The sequence below is a fragment of the Dasypus novemcinctus genome, chromosome 6 (assembly GCF_030445035.2).
Source record: "Dasypus novemcinctus isolate mDasNov1 chromosome 6, mDasNov1.1.hap2, whole genome shotgun sequence".
Lineage (NCBI taxonomy): Eukaryota > Metazoa > Chordata > Mammalia > Cingulata > Dasypodidae > Dasypus > Dasypus novemcinctus.
In genome coordinates this window covers 80,927,007-80,950,663 of record NC_080678.1, presented here as the reverse complement: position 1 = coordinate 80,950,663, position 23,657 = coordinate 80,927,007, and the positions used below count along the sequence as shown (strand labels likewise).

At 44.6% G+C, this 23,657-nt stretch overlaps 1 long non-coding RNA gene across 2 annotated transcripts; it reads right to left on the bottom strand.

Annotated features, from left to right (window-relative positions):
• Positions 1-1,351: 1,351 nt before the first annotated feature.
• On the bottom strand, positions 1,352-5,772 carry LOC105747290 (uncharacterized). Of its 2 annotated transcripts, none has more exons than XR_001119380.3 (3): positions 5,649-5,772; positions 5,145-5,405; positions 1,352-2,334 (listed from the first exon to the last, which is right to left on the bottom strand). It is a non-coding gene; the product is annotated as an uncharacterized lncRNA (long non-coding RNA). The 2 variants fall into 2 exon arrangements; XR_001119379.3 differs by lacking the exon at positions 1,352-2,334 and adding an exon at positions 4,302-4,872.
• Positions 5,773-23,657: the final 17,885 nt, after the last annotated feature.

The following is a 23,657-nucleotide window of genomic DNA, read 5'->3' as shown; positions in this document are numbered from 1 at the left end:
ATTGTTTATGAATTCCAAAAATAGATAATTGTGTTGTGTTTGTAAACTGGTCTGTTCTTCTGGGCATATTAGATTGTATTAAATCCAGAAGTTTCACTTTTACTTGATTAACTTATGATGAGGGCTTTGATTTGACCACGTCAGTAGGATGTTGATGGGGACTCACAGAGAAAATGACACTGCAGAGGAAAGAGTTTTTAGTTTTTGATGCTGGAGCTCTGGGAAGCAGACACAGGAGAAGAACACAGAGGAATAGAGATGGCTCCACAGACACGACCAAGGGCCCGGGAAGAGAGAGGAGCCTGCTAGCCTCCAGCCGCAGCTGAGCCGGAGCGAAATAAGCCCCGGGGAGGGAGAGGAGCCTTATCCCAGCCTTCAGCCAAGATCGGAAGAAGCGGGGACCACAGAGCTAAAGAGGAAGAGGACGCTGAGCCCTCACAGGGATTGACAGCCATCTTGCTTCAACACGTGGCAACAGACTTTGGTGTGGAAGTAACTGACTTTTTTTTGGTTCAGATTTATTTTATTTATTTCTCTCCCCTCCGCCACCCCTGCTCCCCGTTGTCTGCTCTCTGTGTGTTCTTCTGTGTCTGCTTGCATTTTTATCAGGTGGCACTGGGAATCGGTGTCTCTTTTTTTGTTGCGTCATCTTGCTGCATCGGCTCTCCGTGTGTGTGGCACCACTCCTGGGCAGGCTGAGCTTTTTTGGCATGGGGCAGCTCTCCTTGCAGGGCACACTCCTTGCGTGGGGGGCACCCCTACATGGGGGGCACCCCTGCAAGGCACGGCACTCCTTGCATGTAGCAGCACTGTGCATGGGCCAGCTCACCACACAGGCCAGGAGGCCCTGGATATCAAACTGTGGACCTCCTATATGGTAGGCAGATACTCTTATCAGTTGAGCCACATCCACTTCCCAGTAACTTACTCTTATACCCTCTGTAAAAGCCAACAGAGTTCTGGTACTTTGCATCAGCACCCTTTAGCTGACTGAAACAGTGACCTTAGACAAGTTACTTAACCTCTCTATGCTTCCATTTCAACTTGGAGATGGGAATTAATGTTAATAATCTGATAAGATTTTTGTGAGGATTAAGTAGGAACTGCAAATCTGGGGGCATGATACAACCTATATATTTGTTTGTTCTTGCTATTTGAATATTAATATATTTAATAAATCACTACCAGTGTTTTCATAGATTTGTTTCTTTACTGTTCTCTTGGAACTGATCTTCCTGTGTCATACTAACAATTTCTAAAACCATATTTGATATCTTTTTTTTTTTTGATACTATCTTTTTAAGCAAGAAAACATTTTGTTTCAGTTTCATAAATATGTTTCATCACAGTCTCTATGTCAAATAGATTTATTTTCGGGTTGGGCCAAACAAGTTTTAAAGGCACTACTTTATTTTTTTTAATATGGAAGAGCTCAAAATTACGGAAAAGTAATCTCAAAATTACATGAATAAATTCTTTTCCTTAAACCCTTTAAAAAAAAACCCTGTGTTTTCCCCCCATCCATGCTGTGCTCAGGAGATAACTGCAAGCCCGAAGCCACAGCGGGGCCTGGCTGGAGGAGCTCGGGGCTGTGGAGCGGCGGTGACGGAGGGAGGAAATCCCAGGGAGGAGGCAGCCGCAGAAGGCTCCTGACTGCGTGCCTGCGCGGGGCAGGAGCGTGTGTTCTGTCCTTCTGGGGAAAGGGCCCTACCAAGTCAATCAGGCCGGAGCTCCCGGCGAGGGGGAGGAGGAGGAAGGGAGAAGGCATCCCTGGATGGCTCGGCGGGTGGGTGCACGGGCTCCCTGCCGCCATGTGGCACCCGCCTGCAGGTGAGGGACGGAGGAGGAAGGGAGAAGGCATCCCTGGATGGCTCGGCGGGTGGGTGCACGGGCTCCCTGCCACCACGTGGCCGCCCCCGCCTGCAGGTGAGGGACGGAGGAGGAAGGGAGAAGGCGTCCCCGGATGGCAGATGGGTGCTCAGGCTCCCTGCCGCCACCCCTGCCTGCAGGTGAGGGAAGGTGGGTGCAGGAGTCAGGACTCTCTAGGGAAACAGGACCGACAGGAGAGACCTGAAAATAGCATGAGGGTTCACAAACTGTCTCCCGCGCGGTGGGGACGCATTAGGCCGCGTTCCGCAGGGCAGGCGGCAAGCCAAGGGCTTCGAGGAAGGTCTTGATGGGTTCCCAGGAGACGCTGCTGTCCCAAGACAGGGGTTCTCTCTCTGACTGCCGACATCACGTCCCCTTTCACAGCTTCAGCTGACCGGGTGAGCTTCCGACAGCAACCTCCTCGGCTGATGGTCGAGGTCACCGGCCATCTCTGCCATCGACTCACTGGGACGAGAGCCCATGAAACGGCTTGTATTACAGTCAGCCCAGTGCTCGCGGGACCAGACACCTGGGCACCGTGGCCCGGCCGAGCCGACGCATCCGCCCACCCACCACAGTGAGTTTTCAGGTTTCTAGGATTCTGTAGTAGAGGAAGTCCAGGAAAGGGGGGCTCGCACGTGCGTGAGTGGGTCCACCCATCCACCTGCCACCCTGCATGAGTTCCTCAGAGACAGCCACAGACACCCGCCTTCCCAGCCTCTGCATCTGCTGCCCCCGCCCGCCATCTCTGCCCCCCCCACCCCAATTCCAGGCTCATCCTTGAGAGCACGGCCTCCTGGAGCAGAGCACCCAGACCTCCCTGCCCACGCAGGGAGATCGGAGGGGGGGGGGGGGGCAGTGGCGTGTGTGGGGCTGACCGGCCACTCTGGACATGGCAGCAGTTCCAGGGGCTGAGGGGACATGAGAAGGCGGGCAGAAGCATCTGCTCTGCTGTAGGGGCCTAACGGCCCCCCTCCAGTGAAAGGAGAAGGGCCAGGACCCGCTCTGAGGCCCGCTCTGAGGCCGCGCACCTGGATTCAGGTGAGAGCGGGGAGGGGGAGGGGGGCACACGTTTCCCTCCTGGCTCCCCCGTGCTCCCCACCACGGAACTCGTGCAAGCGAGCCGAGCCGACCTGTGTCAAGGGAAGACGGCTTCAGGCGACTTCTGGGGGTGGCGGCGAGGGCTGCTCTGGGCTGGGGGTCCTTCTGGGGGTGGCGGCGAGGGCTGCTCGAGCTGGGCTGGGGGTCCTTCTGGGGGGGATAATCAGCCCAGAAGCAGGAAAGCGCCTGGGGGCTGCTGGGTGTGGGGAGGAGACCCCAGTGGCTAAGGGGTCCAGCCCAGGAAAAGGGAAGGGGAGCCCGGGAGGACGGCTGAGCCTCGGGGGCCGGGGGCCCACGGGCGGCTCGGGGTTCGCTCGCTGTGCTCGGGTTCTATTGCTGCAGTAACAAATTATCACCAACTTCGTGACTCAACACAACACAAACGTCTGCGCTACAGTTCTGGAGGTGGGAAGTCCAAGGCCGCTCTCCCTGGGCTACAGCGGGCCGGGGCCGCGGGGCGCCCGCAGGCTCGGGGGGCTGCGCCGCCTGGCCTTTCCCAGCTCGCCGAGGCCCGGCTTTCTCGGCTCACGGCGCCTTCACGTCCCTCTGACCACAGCTGGGAGAGGCGCTCTAAAGGCCCGTGATTAGATCGGGCCTTTGGGGATAAACCGGGATAATCTCATCCGACCGCAATCACAACTGCAAGGTTCCTTTGTGCCTTGGAAGGTACCACATTCACGGGTCCCGGGGACCAGGGCGTGGCATCTTGGGGGGCCATTATCCAGCCTGCTACACCTGGGGCTGAGGCGTCTCCACCAGGGCACCCTCGGGTTTCGTGAAGGAGACAGGGGAGCAGAAATTTTAAAGCCCTATAGTGTCCAGTGCTCGGGAGTGTGTGGGCAAACGGGCATTTACAATTCTGTGGGTGGAAATAGAAACTGCTACAACTTTCTTGGAGAGAAATTTGACAGTGGGTGCTAAACTTTAAAACCCACATATCTCTATATGAGTCATCCCACTTCTAGAAATTGATCCTACAGAAATAAAGCATGAGAATATCAGAGATTGATACAGCTATAGTTATAGATATAAGCTTTTGTTGTGACATTGTAATACAGAAAAACTGAAAATAGGCTATGTATACATCAATAATGTGAATAAATAAATGATGCTATATCCATGCAATGGAATTTTATGAAGACATTTAAAAGGATAAAGATCTATAAATATTGACCTTAAAAATGTTCACGATATATTATTGAATGAAAAAAAAAAGTCAATATGAATAGCATAATCCCATTTTGTCTAGAAAAAAAGGAAAAATACATTCTGCTATGTACTATGTATAAATACATAAAGCTAACATCTACATTAACTTGGGGGAAAATTGATTTGTTTTTTAAAAAAACTTTATTATTTTTACTTTTGTTTTTATTATTTTTCTTTTTAACTTGGGGGAAATTGGGGAGACAATGCTACAAACCGTTAACAGGGTTTAGAAGGGGTGCAGGTGGGGGGAGGAGGCATACTGGTGGGATCTAACAGGCGAAAATGCAAATGGTCGCTACTTACTGGACTATTATTTGTAGAGTAATGGGAGAGGTGGGAGTTGGGTGATTTTTAAACGCATTTTTTTTCCTGTTTTTCAATATTAAATAAAAAATTAAGGGCACTCTCCCCAAGCCCGTGCGAGCAGGTCAGAGAGGGCGCCTGTCCAGGAGGGGGTGGGCGGGTCCCAGCCCGCAGCCGGCAGCTGCCTGCCAAGGCTCCGCGGAGCTCCGGGCCGGGCACCCGGAGCCCACCCAGGGGCCGTGTCGGCCTCCGCGCTCCCCGCTGCGGACGAGGCCCTGGGCCTGCTCTAAGGTGCCCCGGGAGGGCCAGCCATGGCGTCTCCGTAGGCAGCAGCTCTGGATCCAGGAGCCACGAGCAGTTCCACATCCCTCTCTGCCTTAGTGTCCCTCTCTTTAAATGGGAAACACATGAATCGCGAAGGCTATGTTACAGAACAGTATACACACTATGATCCTAACTGCATAAAAACATATCTCCCCCCCCCATGGCTCCCTCGTCTGTCTGCTCGTTGTATGCTCGTCTTCTTTAGGAGGCACCAGGACCCCCCGTGTGGGAGGGGAGGGTCCAACTGAGCCACACCCGCTCCCCTATCAGTTGTTAAACGTATACAAAACGTATATGCTCTTTAGGTAATGGATGGTGGGGGGAAAGTATATACAAACCAAGAGAAAAGACTAGAAGGATATTTTCCAAGACAGCCTCCATGGTTCTTTCGGGAACAGGACCCGGGCGACGCCGCTTCTTTGTCCCACGGCGCACGCGCACTCCATGCCGCGGTGCCTCACCCTGCACCATCCAAGCTAACTCACAGGGCAGCTGCCCCGGGAAGGTGCGTGAGGAGCCCCGCCGATGCGAGGCGGGAGGCTGGAGGCGGGGAGGGCCAGGGCGCACCAGCCGCACCTCCGCCCGCCCCCGCGGTGGTGCTGAAGGAAAAGACAAGCGTATCAGAGGGATTTGCTCCCCAAAGCCACTTCCGGGCACGGCCAGGGGTGAGGGCCCCTGTGCAGTCAGCTCTCCACCCCCCACCCCCCACCCCGACTCGGCGACGACCCCCGATCACGGTCCTCAGAGCCGACCAGGGGCGGAAAGTCTGGGGGCTGGACCCTCAGGGTTTGGAGTCCCAGGTCCCTCGAGCCGCGGCGGCCGAGCCACTCCAGCGTGCCCACCTGCTCACGTCTTGTCCAGGTTCACCGTCACACTGGCCCTTCCTCGGCCCTCGCCGCAGGCCCTGGGCACCCGGCTGGGTGTGAGGTTTCGGAGGGGGAACCTGGAGGTTCCGAGCCCGAGTCTCCCTGTGGTCAGAGAAGCAAATGTTGTATTCTTCTGCCCTCCTGTGGCCAGGCCCAAGATTGCAAGCGCCAGCCTCCTCGCCTCCCTGCTGTTATGCTGGAACTGGCCACCAGAGGGCAGGCTTCTCAACACGACCCCACCCAATGCGTGGTCCCGCTCCCAGCTTGCTGTTATTTAGTTAAAGGTTTGTTTTATTTACTTATTTCTCCCCTGCCCCCATTGTTTGTGCTTGCTGCCTGCTCTCTTTGTTGTGTCTGCTTGTCTTTTATTTTTTGAGGAGGACTGAATGAATCCAGTTCCTCCCATGTGGAAGAGAGGTGCCCAATGGCTTGAGCATATCCTCTCCCTGCTTGTTGAGTCTCTCATCTTGTTTCCCTGTGTCTTCTCGTTGTGTCATCTTGTTGCATCATCTTGCTGTGTCATCTTGTTGCATCAGCTTGCCACACTGGCCCATCACATCAGCTTGCTGTCTTGCTTGTCTTCTTTAGGAGGCACTGGGAACCCTGGGACCTCCCATGTGGTAGGCAGGCACCCAACTGCTTCAGCAACATCTGCTTCCCCCTGTTGTATTTTTTAGTAGATTATTTTATTTATTGATTTGATTTTTAGATTATTTTCTCCAGGCTTTCTAAAGAAATTTTTATTAGAGAAGTTATAGGTTTAGAGTAGACTCTTTTTAAACAGCGTTATTAAGGTATGATTCATATACCATACACTTCACCCATTTATAAATACCATTTAATGATCTTTACTATATATTCAGAGTTGTGCAACCATCATCTTTGTAATTTTAGAGCAGAAAGAAAACCCTACCCATTAGCAGTCACCCCTTCATTCTTGTCCCCTCATCCAGCACTTGGAAACCACTAATCTACCTTCTGTCTCTACAGATTTGTCTATTCTGGACAGTTCATAATTGTAATCATGGACTATATGACCTTTCATGAGTGGCTTCTTTCACTTAACAGTGTTTTCTAGGTTCATCAATTTGATAGAATGTATCACTGCTTTTATTGCTTAATCATATTCCATTGTATGGATATATCACATTTCATTTACCCATTCATCAGTTTAAGGACATTTGAGTTGTTTCTACTTTTGTCTATTATAAATAACGTTTCTGGGTGGCGGACTTTGCCCAGTGGTTAGGGCGTCCGTCTACCACATGGGAGGTCCGCGGTTCAAACCCGGGGCCTCCTTGACCCGTGTGGAGCTGGCCCATGCGCAGTGCTGATGCGCGCAAGAAGTGCCGTGCCACGCAGGGGTGTCCCCGTGCAGGGGAGCCTCACGCGCAAGGAGTGTGCCCTGTAAGGAGAGCCGCCCAGCGCGAAACAAAGTGCAGCCTGCCCAGGAATGGCGCCGCACACACGGAGAGCTGACACAAGATGACACAGCAAAAGAGACACAGATTCCCGTGCCGCTGACAACACAAAAGCGGACAAAGAAGACACAGCAAATAGACACAGAGAACAGACAACCAGGGTGGGGGGGGAGGGGAGAGAAATAAATAAATAAATAAATCTTTTGAAAATAAATAAATAATGTTTCTGTGAACATTTAGGTACAAACCTTTGAGCGAATGAATGTCTTCATTTATCTTATGACTATAAACCTAGGAATGGAATTGTTGGGTCATATGATACTTCTATGATATAAATATAATATAATATAATATAATATAATATAATATAATATAATATAATATAATATAATATAATATAATATAATATAATATTCCCATGTGGAAGGTGGGCACCCAACTGCTTGAGCCATATATCTGCTCCCCTCTAGCTTTCTTTCAAGTGACATTTACATCCTTTTCAGCCACAATCCCATTTATAAACCAGCTCTATTAGTTCTACTCACTGTAATGTTACCATCAACTCTATCCATTTCCACACTTTTACAGTCACGTTATTTAAAACATCTCATATAGTAAGCATCAATACACCTTCTCAGTCCTCCTTTTATCACCTAATAACCTATAATCTAGGGTTTAACTCCACGTGTTCATTCTTTGTATTTAGTTGCTATTAGTGAGACCATGCAATATTTGTCCTTTTCTATCTGGCTTATTTCACTTAACATAATATCTTGAAGGTTCGTCCATGTTATCATATGTTTCCCAATTTCATTTCTTCTTACAGGAGCATAGTATTCCATCATATGTATATACCACATATTGTTTGTCCATTCATTGGTTGACGGACACTTGGGTTGTTTTATCTTTTGGCAATTGTGAATAACGCTGCTATGAACATTGGTGTACAAATGTCTGTTCATGTCAGTTTTCAGTGATTTTGGATATATTCCTAGTAGAGGAATTGCTATCATATGACTGTTTTCTATGTTTAACTTCCTGAGGAACTGCCTAACTGTTTTCCACAGAGGCTGCACCATATTACATTTCCATCAACAGTGAAGGAGTGTTTCTCTTTCTCGCCATACTCTCCAGCACTTATTGTTTTCTGTTTTTTTGATAATGGCCATTCTATGTGGTGTGAGGTAATATCTCATTGTCATTTAGATTTGCATTTCCTTAATAGCAAGTGATATTGAACATTTTTTCATGCACTTTTTTGGCCACTTGTATTTACTCTTTGGAGAAATGTTTATTTAAGAGTTTTCCCCCTTTTTAAATTGGATTGCTTGTTCTTTTATTGTTGAGTTGTATGATCCCTTTAGTATAGAACAGAAATCAAATCCTTATTGGATATGTGGTTTCCAAATATTTTCTCCCATTGAGTGCGCTGAATTTTCACTTTTTTGGCAAAGTCCTTTGAATCGCCGAAGTGTTTAAGTTTGAGGAGGTCCCATTTAACCATGTTTTCTTTTGTTTATCATGCTTTTAGGGTAAGGTTAAAAATCCACCACCTAACAGCAGGTCTTGAAGATGTTTCCCTACATTTTCTTCTAGGAACTTCATGGTTATAGATTTTAGAGTTAGGTCTTTGATTCATTTTGAGTTAATTTTTGTATAATTTTTGTGTGATGGGTCTTCTTTCTTTATTTTGCATATGGATATACAGTTCTCCCAACACCATTTATTGAATAGACTGTTCTGCCCCAGCTGGGTGGGCCTGACAGCCTTGTCAAAAATCACACGACCATAGATGTGAGGGTGTATTTCCAAACTATCAATTCAGTTCCACTGATCTATGTGTTGATCATTATTCCAGTACCATGTTTGTTTATGGGTTTTTTTAAACCACTATAGTTAGGTACTATGATTTAAAGTCCAGAGGTAAGAGTCCTCCAAGTTTGCTCTTCCTTTTTAAGATGTTTCTGGCTATTTGGGGTCCTTTACCCTTCCAAATTTGATAATTATGTTGTCCATTTCTTTAAAAAATGCTGGTGGAATTTTTATCAAGATTGCATTTAATCTGTATATCAATTTGGATAGAATCGCCATCTTAACGATATTTGGTCTTCCTATCTATGAGCACAGAACGTTCTTCCATTTAGGCCTTTTAAAATTTCTTTTAGCAACGCATTGTATTTTTCTGAATGTAAGTGCTTTACCTCCTTGGTTAAGGTTATCCTTAAATATTTGATTCTTTTAGTTGCTATTGTAAATGCAATTTTTTCCTGACTTCCTCCTCAGATTGCATATTACTACTGTATAGAAACACTACTGATTTTTGTGTATTAATCTTGTATCCTGAAGTCATTTATTAGCTCATGCAGTTTTTTGTACATTTTTGGGGACTTTCTTGGTAGAGGATCATATCATCTGCAAATATGAAAGTTTTACTTCTTCCTTTCCAATTTGATGCTTTTTATTTCTTTTTCTTGCTTGATTGCTCTAGCTAGAACCTCTTGCACTATATTGAACAACTGTGGTGACAGTGGGCTTTCTTGTATTGTTCCCAATCTCAATGCAAAAGCTTTCAGTCTTTCACCATTTAATACCATGTTAGCTGTGGGTTTTTCATATATGGCCTTTACCATGTGGAGAAAGTTTCCTTCAATTCTTATCTTTTGTAGGGTTTGTTTGTTTGCTTGCTTGCTTGGTTTTTTAATTAATTAATTTTTTTATTCCTCCCCTTGTGGCTGGCTTGCTTGCTGTCTGCTCTCCATGTCCATTTGCTGTGCATTCTTCTGTGTGTCTGTATTTATTTTTATTTATCCCCCCGCCCCTTGCAGCTTGCTTGTTGTTTTTTGCTCTCTGTGTCCATTCACTGTGCATTCTTCCGTGTTTTTTACTTGTTTCCCTTTTTGTTGTGTCACCTTGCTGAGCTGGCTCTCCGCAGCACTTACAGGCCAGGCAGCACTCTTGGGCATGCAGGCGAGCCTGCCTTCACAAGGAGGCCCCCGGACGTGAACCCAGGGCCTCCCATATGGTAGACGGGAGCCCAACTGATTGAGCCACAGTCACTTCCTTACTTGCTTGTTTTTTTAGGTACTGGGGCTGGGAATTGAACCTGGGACCTCGTATGAGGGAAGGTGCCATTCAGTCACAGAGCTACACTGGCTCCCCTCTTTTGTAGTATTTTTATCAAGAAATGATGCTGTATTTTGTCAAATGTCTCTTCTGCGTCAATCAATAGTGTCATGTGATTTTTCTTTTTTGATTTATTAATGTGGTGTATTAAGCTGATTGACTTCCTTGTGTTCAACCACCCTTGTATGCCTGGTATAAAACCTATTTGATCATGATGAATAATTATTTTAATGTGTTGTTGGATTTGATTAGCAGGTATTTTGTTGAGGATTTTTGCATCTGTATTCAATAGGGAAATGGGTCTGTAATTTTCTTTTTTCATACTATCTTTATCTGGCTTTGGTATTAGGGTGATATTGGCTTCATAGAATGAGTTTAGTAGCATTCCTTCTTGTTCAATTTTTTGGAAGAGCTTGAGTAAGATTGGTATTAAATCTTTGAATGCTTGGTAGAGCTCACCTGTGAAACCATCTGGTCCTGGGTCTTTCTTTTGGGTAGTTGTTTGATGACTGTTTCAATCTCTGTACTTGTGATTGGTTTGTTAAGGTCTTCTATTTCTTCTAGGGTCAGTGTGGGTCATTTGTACATTCCTAGGGATTTTCCCATTTCATCTAAATTGTCTAGTTTTTTTGGTGTACAATTGTTCATAGTATCCTCATCTCTTTTATTTCTGTGGAGTCAGTAGTGATGTTCCCATTTTCATTTTTTATTTTATTTATTTACATCCTCTTTTTCTCTCTCTCTCTTTTTTTCAGTTTAGCTAAGAGTTTGTCAATTTTGTTAATCTTCTCAGAAATTCAACTTTTGGTTTTTTTAATCTTCCCTACTTTTTTTCTCAATTTAATTTATTTCTGCTCTGATCTTTGTTACTTCATTCCTTCTATTTGCTTTGGGATTAGTTTGCTGCTCTTTTTCTAGTTCCTCCAGCTGTGTATTTAGGTCATTGGTTTTAGCTTTTTCTCCTTTTTTTAAATGTAAACACTGAGGGCTCTAAATTTCCCTCTCAGCACTGCCTTTGTTTCCTCCCATAGCCTCTGGTATGTCATTTCCTCATTTTCAATTTTTTTTGAGATATTTATTGATTTCTCTTGAAATTTCTTCTTTGACTCACCGATTATTTAAGAATGTGTTGTTTAATCTCCATATATTTGTGAATTTTCCCTTTTCCCACTTGTTGATTTCCAACTTTCTTCCATTATGATCAGAGAAAGTGCTTTGTATAATTTTGATCTTGTTGAATTTATTGAAATCTGCTTTGTGACCCAACATGTGGTCTATTCTGGAGAAAGATCCATGAGCACTTGAGAAGACTGCATTTCCTGTTGTTTTGGAGATGCAATGTTCTGTATATGTCTGTTAGGTTTAATCCATTTATCATAATAGTCAAGCTCTGTTTCTTTATTGATCCTCTTCCCAGATGTTCTATCCAATGCTGAGAATGAAGTATTGAAGTCTCCAATTATTATTGTAGGTATATCTATTTCTCCCTTCAGTTTTGCCAATGTTTGCCTCATGTATCTGGGGGCATCTTGGTTAGGTTCATATACATTTATGCTTGTTATTTCTTCCTGATGTATTGCCCCTTTTATTAATATGTAATGTCCTTCCTTGTCTCTAATAACAGTTTTGTTTTTAAAGTCTATTTCATCCAATATAAGTATAGCTACTCCAGCTTTTTTGTTGTTGTTGCTGCATGCATGGAATATCTTTTTCCAACCTTTCCCTTTTAATCTATTGATATCCTTTGGTCTAAGGTGACTCTCTTATAGAGAGCACATAGAAGGCTCATATTATCTTATCTATGCCAGTCTGTATCTTTGGAGAGTTTAATCCATTAACATCCAATGTTATTACTATAAAGGCAGTTCTTATTTCACTCATTTTGACCTTTGGGTTTTATCTGTCATATTTTATTTTAACCACTCTTCTTACACTTTCAGTTACTTTTATTTATATAATCTTCATTTTTAGACTCTCTTCCAAGCCTTTGTCTCCTGTCTTTTCTTTGCAGGCTGTAGCACTCCCTTTAGTATTTCTTGCAAAGCTGATCTCTTTGTTATAAACTCTCATTTTTTGTGAATATTCTAAATTCGTCCTTATTTTCAAAAGACAATCTTGATGGATATCAGGTCTTGGCTGACAATTTTTTTCTCTTGCAGTATCTTAAATATACATACCACTGTCTTCTTGCCTCCATGGTTTCTCATGAGAAATCAGCGCTTAATCTTATTGGGTATCCCTTATATGTTTTGCATTGCTTTTCTCTTGCTGCTCTCAGAATCCTCTCTCTGTCTTTGGCATTTAATATTCTGATTAGGACATGTCTTGGAGTTGGTCTATTGGATTTATTCAGATGGGAGTATATTGTGCTTCCTGGACAGGGATATCTATGTTCTTCAATAGGGTTGAAAATTTTTCTACCATTATTTCTTCAAATATTCCTTCTGCCCCTTTTCACTTCTCCTTCTGCGACTCCTATGACATGTATGTTTGCACATTTTTTTTTTTGCCATCATTTAGTTGCCTGAGACTGTTCAATTTTTTCCATTCTTTACTTCATCTGTTCATTTGTATGTTCACTTTCAGAGGCCATTTCTTCAAGTTCACCAATCCTTTCTTCTACCTCCTCAAAACTACTATTATATGATTCCAATGTATTTTTCATTTCATTGTGCCTTTCATTCCCATAAGATCTGCTATTTTTCTATGTATTCTTTCAAATTCTTCTTTGTGCTCATCAATTGTCTTCTCATATCCTTAATCTCTTTAGCCATCTCATTGAATTTATTAAGCAGATTTGTTTGAACATCTATGATTAGTTGTTTCAACTCCTTCATATCATCTGGAGGCTTATCTTACTCCTTTGACTGGGCCATATCTTCCTGTTTCTTGGCATGGATTTTAATTTTTTGTTTTTATTCTCTTGGCATCTGTATTTACTCTGGGTTCAGTCTCTCTTTAGTTTAGGACTCTCTCCTTTTCTCCCTTGCTGGCTGTGTAGTAGGAGTTGAGGATGTAGTTCGTGCTATGAACTGTGGAGGCTGAAGCTGCCCACATTGCCTCAGGAACCAGTGAAGCTTCTCCCACCTTTCTCCTCTGCCAAGGGTAGGGACAGAGCCACAGCTGTGTGTAGTAATCCAAGTTGTGCAGGCCAAGACTGTCTGCAGTTTCCCCAAGCAACAGATGAAGTTTCATTCCCCTTCCTCCCTGGAGCAGGGATAGAGCTGCAGGTGCAGGCAGTAATCCATGCTGTTTGGGTCCAACATGGCCAAAATTTCCCAGGTAGACTGACATAGCACCACCACCCCCTCCCTGCCAGAGGTGGGGTGGACCTTCTGGAGTGCCCAACAATCTAATCCATGTGGCTGGAATGCACCTGCAGTTGCCCTGAGATGTTGAGGGAGTACTGTACCTTCTGCCCTTTGAGGATGGGAATGGAACCACCAATGCTCAACAGACCAGTCCATGCAGGCCAAAAGTGCCTACCATTGCCCAGAAAGGCTGAGGAAACACAGCTCCCCTTCTATCCTATTTGGGCAGGGATGGAGCTTCAGGTGTCTGACTATTCAGTGTGTCTGGTCCAAAAACCCCTGCAGTTACCCAGGGAGGCTGGGAAACACAGTCCCTTTCTTGTCCTACCAGGGGTGTGAGCCACAGACACCCAACAGTGGAATCTGTGCAGGCCAAAAGCACCTGCAGTTGTCCTGAGAGGATGAGGAAACACCAGCCCCCTCCTATCCTATGGGGGAGGGGTTTGAAGCAGCCTTAGGATCAAAAATGCACTCAGTACAGAGACAGGCATGAGCTTTATTGGGACTTATGGACAGGAGAGGATCTCTGGAAGTGTCAGGCTGAAGAATGAAAGTAATGCTCCACAAAGAGGTGAGAAAAGATGGGACAATATATGGGGTCTCAGAACAAAGACATACCATAGGGTATGGGAACAGAGTTTCTGCAAGAGTTACATGAAATACGCAAATGGGGTGTCTGGTGATGTTACACAAGGAAAGGAGTATACAGCCTGTGAAGATTAGTGTTTATAGTACCATCTGCACATTTCTTTCCTTTGAGGAGGTTTGTTACTTTTAACTAGTGAGTGCCTAGGTTATGCTGGCAGCTACCTACTTTGGGCTCTGTTTTATTTAAGGGGGGGCAGCCTGGGCACTGGGCTCCCACAGCTGACAATTTTCTTCTCTCAGGATCCTAGTTATAGCATACCACTGTCTTCTCGCCTCCATGGATGCTGATGGAAATCCGCACTAGGTCTTACTGTGTGTCCCTTGTATGTGGTGGTTTGCTTCTCCCTTGTTACTCTCAGAATTTTCTCTTTTACTTTGACATTTGATATTTTGAGCAGTATATGTCTTGGAGTAGGTGTATTTGCATATATTCTGGTTAGGGTACACTGTGCTCTTGGACATGTAAGGTCATTTATTTCCTGAGAGTTGGGAGATTTTCAGCCATTATTTCCTCAAATACTCTTTCTGCCCCTTCTGCCTTCTCTTCTCCTTTTGGAACTCCCATGACACATATGTTGTGTTTCATATTATCATTCAAGTCTCTAAGCCTCTGCTCAATTTTTTTCCATTCTTTACTCTCTTAGTTCTTTTCTACCTTCAATTTCAGCTGTTCTGCTATCTATATCACTTTTTCTTTCTTCTGTCATTTCAAGTCTGGTGTTGTATGCCTCTAAGCTGTTTTTGATCTCACCTATGGTGTCTTTCATTCCTATGGGCTCTGTTATTTCTCTGTTCAGGTTTTCAAATTCTTCTTTGTGCTTGCTCAGTGTCTTCTTGATGTCCTTTATCTCTTTAGCCATATTGTCTTTCAACTCATTAATTTGATTGGATTTTGGAAATTTGTGGGCATCTCATTGGTTAGGTGTCAGAAATCTTATGTCTCATCTGGGGATTTGATATGTTCCTTTTCTTGGGCCATGTCTTCCATTTACTTAGTATGGCTTGTAATTTTTTGCTGATGTCTAGGCATCTGATCAGGATGGTGAGTTTACTTAGATGCTCAGTTTCTCTCTCTTTCGTAGGGATTTAGAGGTGGGAAGCTGTGTGTTACTGCTCTTCTTTGATTCTTGGTTCAACTTGTTCTGGGTCTTTAGGATTGCCCCTGTTATTTGCTCGAATCTAGTCTGGACCCAGTGATGAGTTGCAGACCTGCTTCCAAGAGCCTTGGGGAGGGAGCCTGTAAAGACCGGAAAGAGCCTCTCTTACCTGTTTATTTTACTTTCCTTGCTGCCCTTCCTTGGTCAGCCAGCACCTGGTACTCTTTGGCAGCCCTCTCAGTTCAAAGCCTGGTTGGAATGTTTTTGCTGCAACACAGACTGGATTGATGTGATAGAGGATCCGGCCTGGAGGCCAAGAGCCTCATAATTCAAACTTTCTCAGAGGCAGTTCTCTATTCTTTACTAGCAGCCCCCTCCCTTTTCCCAGGCAGGAACTAATCCCCCTCCCCTCAGTATCCTCAGCACCCTGCCCAGGTAGGGAGGGAGATTGACGGTTCCCAAGGCAAAGGATGACACGGTCCCACCCAGCCTGGAAGGGCTCCTGGGACACAGCAGAGACCAAATTTGTGGGTCAAAAGCTGAGTCAGCCTTAGGCTGTGTCCCTCTCTCTCCCCTTTCCTGGAGAGGTGGATTCCTGGGGCCCTCTCTTTCTGTAGCCATGGGCTCTGAGGCCTGAGAATTCCAAAGTATCGACAGGGTGGAGGAGCCGCCAGCAGCTGCAGCTGCAGTTTCTACTCACGATCTAGCATTGCGATTCCTTTCCTGTGCCTCTCTCCTCTGGGCAGTGTCCAGCCTTCCCCTGGGGTTCTAAACCCTAGAACATCTTCTTCCAGGCTGTCTGCCTTTAGCTGTTTTTCTGGGAGAGGAGAGAGTCCCTTGTCTTTCTCGTCCGCCACCCTCCCAGAAGTTTTCTCCCTTCTATGTTCAATATTTTGAGGAACTGTCATCCTGTCTCCCAAAATGCACCATTTCACAATCCCACCAGCAGTGAGTAAGGATTCCAACTTCTCCACATCCTCACCAATACTTATTTCTGTCTTTTTAAATTATTTTTTATTATAGCTATCCAAGTTGGTGTGAAGCAGTACCCCAATGCATACTGTTTCAAAGGAAGTATTTTGAAATGCTCTCTTCTTATTTTGAAATTGGATGCATAAATTGGCTGTTCTCAAACTCTTTGTCCTCAGGACACCTTTACAGTCTTAAAAATTACTGAGAACTCAGATATTTTAGTTAGTCATCTAAAAATAACAATAAACCCATTTAATATAAACATATTTTTACCCAAAAATGTACATTTCCCAAAAAACGTAGTGAGAAGAGTAGCATTGTTATACACTTTTGTGAACCTTTTTTTCATCTTTATAAATTGATTCATATTGACATTTTATATAAATGGAATCATACAATATGTTACACAATATATTTGGTTCATAGTAATGCAGTCATAGAGTATTTGTCCTTTTGTGCCTGACTTGCTTCACCCAATATAATGTCCTCCAGTTTCATCCATGTGGTCATATGCTTTATGATTTCATTTCTTCTTACAGCTGCATAATATTCCATCGTGTGAATAGACCACCGTTTGTTTATCCATTCATCAGTTGTGGACACCTGGGATGTTTCCAACTTTTGGAACCATGTATAATGTCACTATGTACATTGGTATGCAGATGTCTATCTGCTCTCTGTTTTTCTGGGTATATACCCAGTAGTGGAACTGCAGGGTCACATGGCAAATCTATATTCAACTGCTTAAGGAACTGCCAAACAGTCCTCCACAGTGGCTGTACCATTCTGCATTCCCACCAACGGTGAATAAGTGGTCCTATCTCTCCATATCCTCTCCAGTACTTGTAGCTTTCTGTCTTTTTACTTTATTTTTTAGATCTTTTAAAAAAATTTTATATATTCTCCCCCTCCCCCGCCAACTGTGCTCACTGTCTGCTCTCTGTGTCCATTCACTGTGTCTTCTTCTGTGTCTGCTTGTTTTCTCTTTAGGAAGCACCAGGAACCAATCCTGGGACCTCCGATGTGGGAGAGAGGCATTCAATTGCTTGAGCAACCTCAGCTCACTGGTTTTGCTGGGTCTCTCATTGACTCTCTTCTGTGTCTCTTTTTTGTTGCATCATCTTGCTGCGTCAGCCTTCCACGTGGGCCAGCTCTCCGTGCAGGCCAGCCCACCTTCACCAGGAGGCCCTGGGAACTGAAACTGGGACCTCCCATATGGTACACGGGAGCCCAGTCGCTTGAGCTGCATCTGCTTCCCTGTCTTTTTTTTTTTTTTTTTTAAAGATTTATTTATTTATTTTAATTTCCCCCCCTCCCCTGGTTGTCTGTTCTCGGTGTCTATTTGCTGCGTCTTGTTTCTTTGTCCGCTTCTGTTGTCTATTTGCTGCGTCTTGTTTCTTTGTCCGCTTCTGTTGTCGTCAGCGGCACGGGAAGTGTGGGCGGCGCCATTCCTGGGCAGGCTGCTCTTTCTTTTCACGCTGGGCGGCTTTCCTCACGGGCGCACTCCTTGCGCGTGGGGCTCCCCACGCGGGGGACACCCTTGCGCGGCACGGCACTCCTTGCGCGCATCAGCACTGCACATGGCCAGCTCCACACGGGTCAAGGAGGCCCGGGGTTTGAACCGCGGACCTCCCATGTGGTAGACGGACGCCCTAACCACTGGGCCAAAGTCCGTTTCCCTCCCTGTCTTTTTAATAGTGACCATTCTGATAGGTATGAAATGGTATCTTGTTGCAGCTTTGACTTGTGTTTCCTTAATCATTAGTATTGTTGAGAATTTTTCCATGTTTTTTTTTTTCCATTTCTATTTCTTCTTTGGACAAATGTCTGTTTAAGCCCTTTGCCCATTTTTAAAATCAGGTCATTTGTTTTTTATTGTTGAGCTGTAACATCTATTTATGTAACAGGGATATTAGACCCTTATTGGACATGTGATTTCCAAATATTTTCTCCCATTGAGTCCTCTGCCTTTTCACTATTTTGACAAAGTCCTGTGAGGTGCAAGTGTTTAATTTTGAGGAGGTCCCACTTATCTATTTTTTCTTCCATTGCACATGCTTTGGGTGTAAGGTCCAAGAAACCACCAACTACCACAAGGTCTTTAAGATGTTTCCCTACATTTTCTGCTAGTAAATTTCCTGCTAGTAGTTTTATGGTCCTGGCTTTTATATTAAGGAATTTGATCCATTTTGGGTCGATTCTTCAGCACCATTTGTTGAAGAGACTGTTTTGTCCCATTAATATTAACTTGGTAGGTCTGTCAAAAACCAGTTGACTCTATAGGTGAGGGTTTATTTCTGGATCCTCAATTCTATTCCAATGATCGATGTGTCTATCTTTGTGCCAGTACCATGCTGTTTATATATATATTTTAAACATTTGTTTTTATTTATCCCTCTCCCCATCCCTCCCGTTGTCTGCTCTCTGCGTCCATTCGTTGTGCGTTCTTCTGCGTCCACTTGCATTATCCTGTGGCACTGGGAAACTGGGTCTCTTTTTTGTTGCATCATCTTGCTGCATCAACTCTCCACGTGTGTGGCACCACACCTGGGCGGGCTACGCTTTTTTCACACAGGGTGGCTCTCCTTTGCGGAGCACACTTCTTGCATGTGGGGGACCCCTACACAGGGACACCACTGCATGGCATGGCACTTCTTGTACACAGGAGCACTGCACGTGGGCCATATCACCACAGGGGTCAGGAGGCCCTGGGGATCGAATCCTGGACCCTCCATATGGTAGATGGACACTCTATCATTTGAACCATGTTTGCTTCCCAGTACCATGCTGTTTTGACCACTGTAATTTTGTAATATGTTTCAAAGTCAGGCAGCGAAATTCCTCCCACATCGCTCTTCTTTTTTTAGAATGCTTTTGACTATTCGGGTGCACTTTCCCTTCCAAATGAATTTGGTAATTGCCTTTTCCAATTCTGTAAAGTAAGCTGTTGGGATTTTGATTGGTATTGCTTTGGATATATAAATCAGTTTGGGTAAGATTGACATTGTCATGATATTTGTTCTTCCAAACCATGAACATGGAATGTCTTTCCATTTGTTTAGATCTTTTAAATTTTCTTTTGGTATTATTTTGTAGTTTTCTACATATAGGTCCTGCACTTCTTTGGTTAAATTGATTCCTAGGTATTTTTGTTGCTATTGTAAATGCAGTTTCCCCCCTGATTTCTTCCTCGGACTGTTTGGTATGAGTGTACAAAAACTACTGATTTTTGCATGTTGATCTTGTATCCTGCCACTTTGCTGAATTCATTTATTAGCTCAAGTAGCTTTGTCTTGTATACTTCAGAGTTCTCTAAGTACAGGATCATTCCATATGCAAACAGTGAGAGTTTTACTCTTTTCCTATTTGGATGACTTTATTTATTTATTTATTTATTTATTTATTTATTTATTTTCCTTGTCTCATTGCCCTAGCTAGAACTTCTAGTACAATGTGGAATAACGATGGTGACAGTGGGCATCCTTGTGTGTTCCCAGTCTTAGAGGGAAAGCTTTCAGCCTTTCCCCATTGGGTATAATGCTGGCTGTGGGTTTTTCATATATGCCTTTTATCATATTGAAGAATTTTCCTTCTATTCCTATCTTTTGAAGTGTTTTTTAATTAAAAAAGGATGCTGGATTTCATTGAACGCCTTTTCTATGTCAATTGAGATTATCATGTGTTTTTTTCCCTTCAATTTGTTAATGTAGTGTATTATGTTGATCGATTCCTTATGTTGAACCAGGCTTACATATCAGGAAATGTCATATAAGTCTTTTGACATGCTGCTGTATTTGATTTGCATTTATTTTGTTGAGAATTTTTGTATCTATGTTCGCTAGAGAGATTGGTCTGTAGGTTTCTTGTAGTATCTTTCTCTGGCTTTGGTATTAGTATCATGTTGGCTTCATAAAATGCATTGGCTAATTTTCCCTCCTCTTCAATTTTTTGGAAGAGTTTAAACAGAATTGGTGTTAATTCTTTTTGAAATGCTTGGTAGAATTCATCTGTGAAGCCATCTGGTCCTGGGCTTTTCTTTGCTGGGATATTTTTGATGATAGATTCAATCTCTTTACATGTGATTGGTTTGTTAAGTTCTTGTATTTCTTGTAGCATCAGTGTAGGTTGATTGTGCATTTCTTGGAATTTGTCCATTTCATCTAGGTTGTCTAGTTTGTTGGCATACAATTTCTCATAATATCCTCTTATGATCCTTTTTATTTCTGTGGGTTCAGTTGTATCTTCCCCCTACTTCTTTTTTTTTTTATAATATATATATTTTAATTTTTTATTTCTTCTCCCCGCTCCCAGTTGTCTGCTCTCTATGTCCATTAGCTGTGTGTTCTTCTGTGTCCGCTTATATTCTTGTTAGTGGCACTGGGAATCTGTGTCTCTTTTTGTTGTGTCATCTTGCTTTGTTAGCTCTCCATGTGTGCAGTGCCACTCCTGGGCAGGCTGCACTTTTTTTGCACTGAGTGGCTCTCCTTATGGGGTGTGCTCCTTGAGTGTGGGGCTCCCCTATGTAGGGGACACCCCTGCGTGGCAGGGCACTCCTTGGGCACATCTGCACTGCACATAGGCCAGCTCATCACATGGGACAGGAGGCCCTGGGTTTGAACCGTGGAACTCCCATGTGGTAGGCAGACGCTCTATGCATTAAGCCAAATCTTCTTCCCTCCTTGCACTTCTGATTGTATTTATTTGCATCTTCTCTCTTTTTTTATTAGTTAGTCTAGCAAGGGGTTTGTCTATTTTATTGATCTTCTCAAAGAACCAGCTTTTGGTTTTGTTGGTTTTCTCTATTTTTTGTTCTTAATTTCATTTATTTCTGCTCTAAACACTATTATTTCTTTCCTTCTGCTTGCTTTTTCTAGTTTCTCTTGTTGTTCAGTTAAACTTTGAGTTTAGCTCTTTCTTCTTTTTAAATATAGGCAGGGAAGCAGATTTGACTCAACTGATAGAACAGCTGCCTACCATATGGGATGTCTAGGGTTCAAACCCACAGCATCCTGACCTGCAAGCTGAGGTGGCCCACATGCAGCGTTGATGCGCACAAGGAGTGCCATGCCACGCGGGGTGTCTCCCATGTAGGGGAGCCCCATGTGCAAGAAGAGCCTCCCTGCATGAAAAAAGCACAGCCTGCCCAGGAGTTGCACTACACACATGGAAAGCTGATGCAGCAAGATAACGCAACAAAAAGAGACAGTGCCACTGGCAAGAATGCGAGCAGAAGGAGAACACACAGCGAATGGACACAGAGAGCAGATGGGGGGGGAGTGAATAAATAAAAAATAAATAAAAAAATAAAAAAATTAAGTATAGGTAATTAGGGCTATAAATTCCCTTGTGAAGACTGCCTTCACGGTATCCAATAATTTTTTTTTTTTAAAGATTTCTTTATTTAGTTCTACCTCCTCCCTCCGTTGTCTGCTCTCTGTGTCTATTTGCTGTGTGTTCTTCTCTGTCTGCTTGTATTCTCATAAGGCAGCTCCTGGAACTGATCCTGGGACCTTCTGGAGTGGGAGAGAGGCGATCATTCTCTTGCCCCATCTCAGGTCCCTGATCCAGGGTGGGTCTTAATCCTCTTACGAGTCCTTTATAAATGGGATGAATATGGCTAGAGGGAGCTGCAGACACAGAGAGAAACCCCCAGAAGCTGAGAGAGAAAGCCATGGGAGCAAGAAGCTAAAATATACTGAACCCAGAAGAGAGAAAGCACTGGGGTTGGAGAGAGAGCTGGAACAAGCCAGATGCTGAACACAACGAGACCTGGAGGAGAAGGGAGAGGCAGAAGAGGCCGCCACTGTGCCTGCCCTGTGACAGAGAAGCCCAGGATCCCCGGCAGCCGTGTGTTCGGGGAGAGAGCTTTGCCCGATGCCTTGGTCTGGACAATTTTCTCAGCCTCAGAACTGTAAGTTTATATATTAATTAATCCCCGTTAAAAAGCCAACCCATTTCTGGTATTTTGCCTTAGCAACCTTTTTCAAACTTAATCAGGATATATATATATTTTTTCCACCTTTTCACTTTAATCATGTCTTCTTGTTGAATTGACCCCTTTATGAATATATAGGGACCCTCTTTGTCCCTCATAACAGTTTTGACTTAAAGTATATTTTATCTAATATTAGCATAGCCACCCTAGCCTTCTTTTGGTTACCACTTGCATTAGTGATAATTTCTTAAACATTGACTGCAACGTGGAATCTGAAACCATATCAATGAATTTTTATACTTGGTTACATTAAATGCATTGGTCTATCTTGCACTTTGAATGGGTCTTTTACCCACACATGATTTTTTAAAATTTATTTCTCTCCCCTTCCCCCCCGCCCCCTCCCCCCAGTTTTCTGCTCTCTGTGTCCATTCACTGCGTTCTTCTGTGACCTCTTCTTTCCTTATCAGCAGTACCAGGAATCTGTGTTTCTTTTTGTTGTGTCATCTTGCTGTGTCAGCTCTCTGTGTGGGCGGCGCCATCCCTGGGCAGGCTGCACTTTCTCTCGCGCTGGGCGGCTCTCCTCTGGGGCGCACTCCTTGCGCGTGGGGCTCCCCTACGCGGGGACACCCCTACATGGCAGGGCACTCCCTGCCCGCATCAGCACTGCACATGGGCCAGTTCCACACGGGTCAAGGAGGCCCGGGGTTTGAACCACGGACCTCCCATGTGGTAGGCGGACGCCCCGTCCATTAGGCCAAGTCCGCTTCCCCACACGTGATTTTTTAATACCATGCTTTGGTCATCTGAAAAGCTTTGGTGCATTGACTTGGGCAGATCTTCCAAAAGGTGATCTGTGTCACGAAACAATGTCAAAACATCACAGCGATTCACATCACCACCCATCTCATCAGAAAGGCCTTTAAATCCTGGGAAGCGGTCAAGCTCCTGGCGGAGGACACAGGTCTGCCCAAATAATCATTTCTGATTGAAATTATCATGTAGATCATCGGCAACAAATGCTTTCAGTTGTTTTCTTTGAAGTGACCGACTAATTTCATTCGTTTTTGAAAAACTGCCTGCCAGATGCCCAAGTCTGAATAACCTCAGTTGGTCTGTCAGCTGTTCTTTCAGGTAAAAGTTGTGTTCCATGAAAAAAAAACAACAAAAAAGCAGCTAGTTCAGCTCCAACACAAGTCACTCCACGTGATTTTTTTTTTTTAAAAGATTTATTATTTATTTATTTAATTCCCCTCCCCTCCCCCGGTTGTCTGTTTTCTGTGTCTCTTTGCTGCGTCTTGTTTCTTTGTCCGCTTCTGTTGTCGTCAGCGGCACGGGAAGTGTGGGCGGCGCCATTCCTCGGCAGGCTGCTCCCTCCTTCGCGCTGGGCGGCTCTCCTTATGGGTGCACTCCTTGCGCGTGGGGCTCCCCTACGCGGGGGACACCCCTGCGTGGCACGGCACTCCTTGCGCGCATCA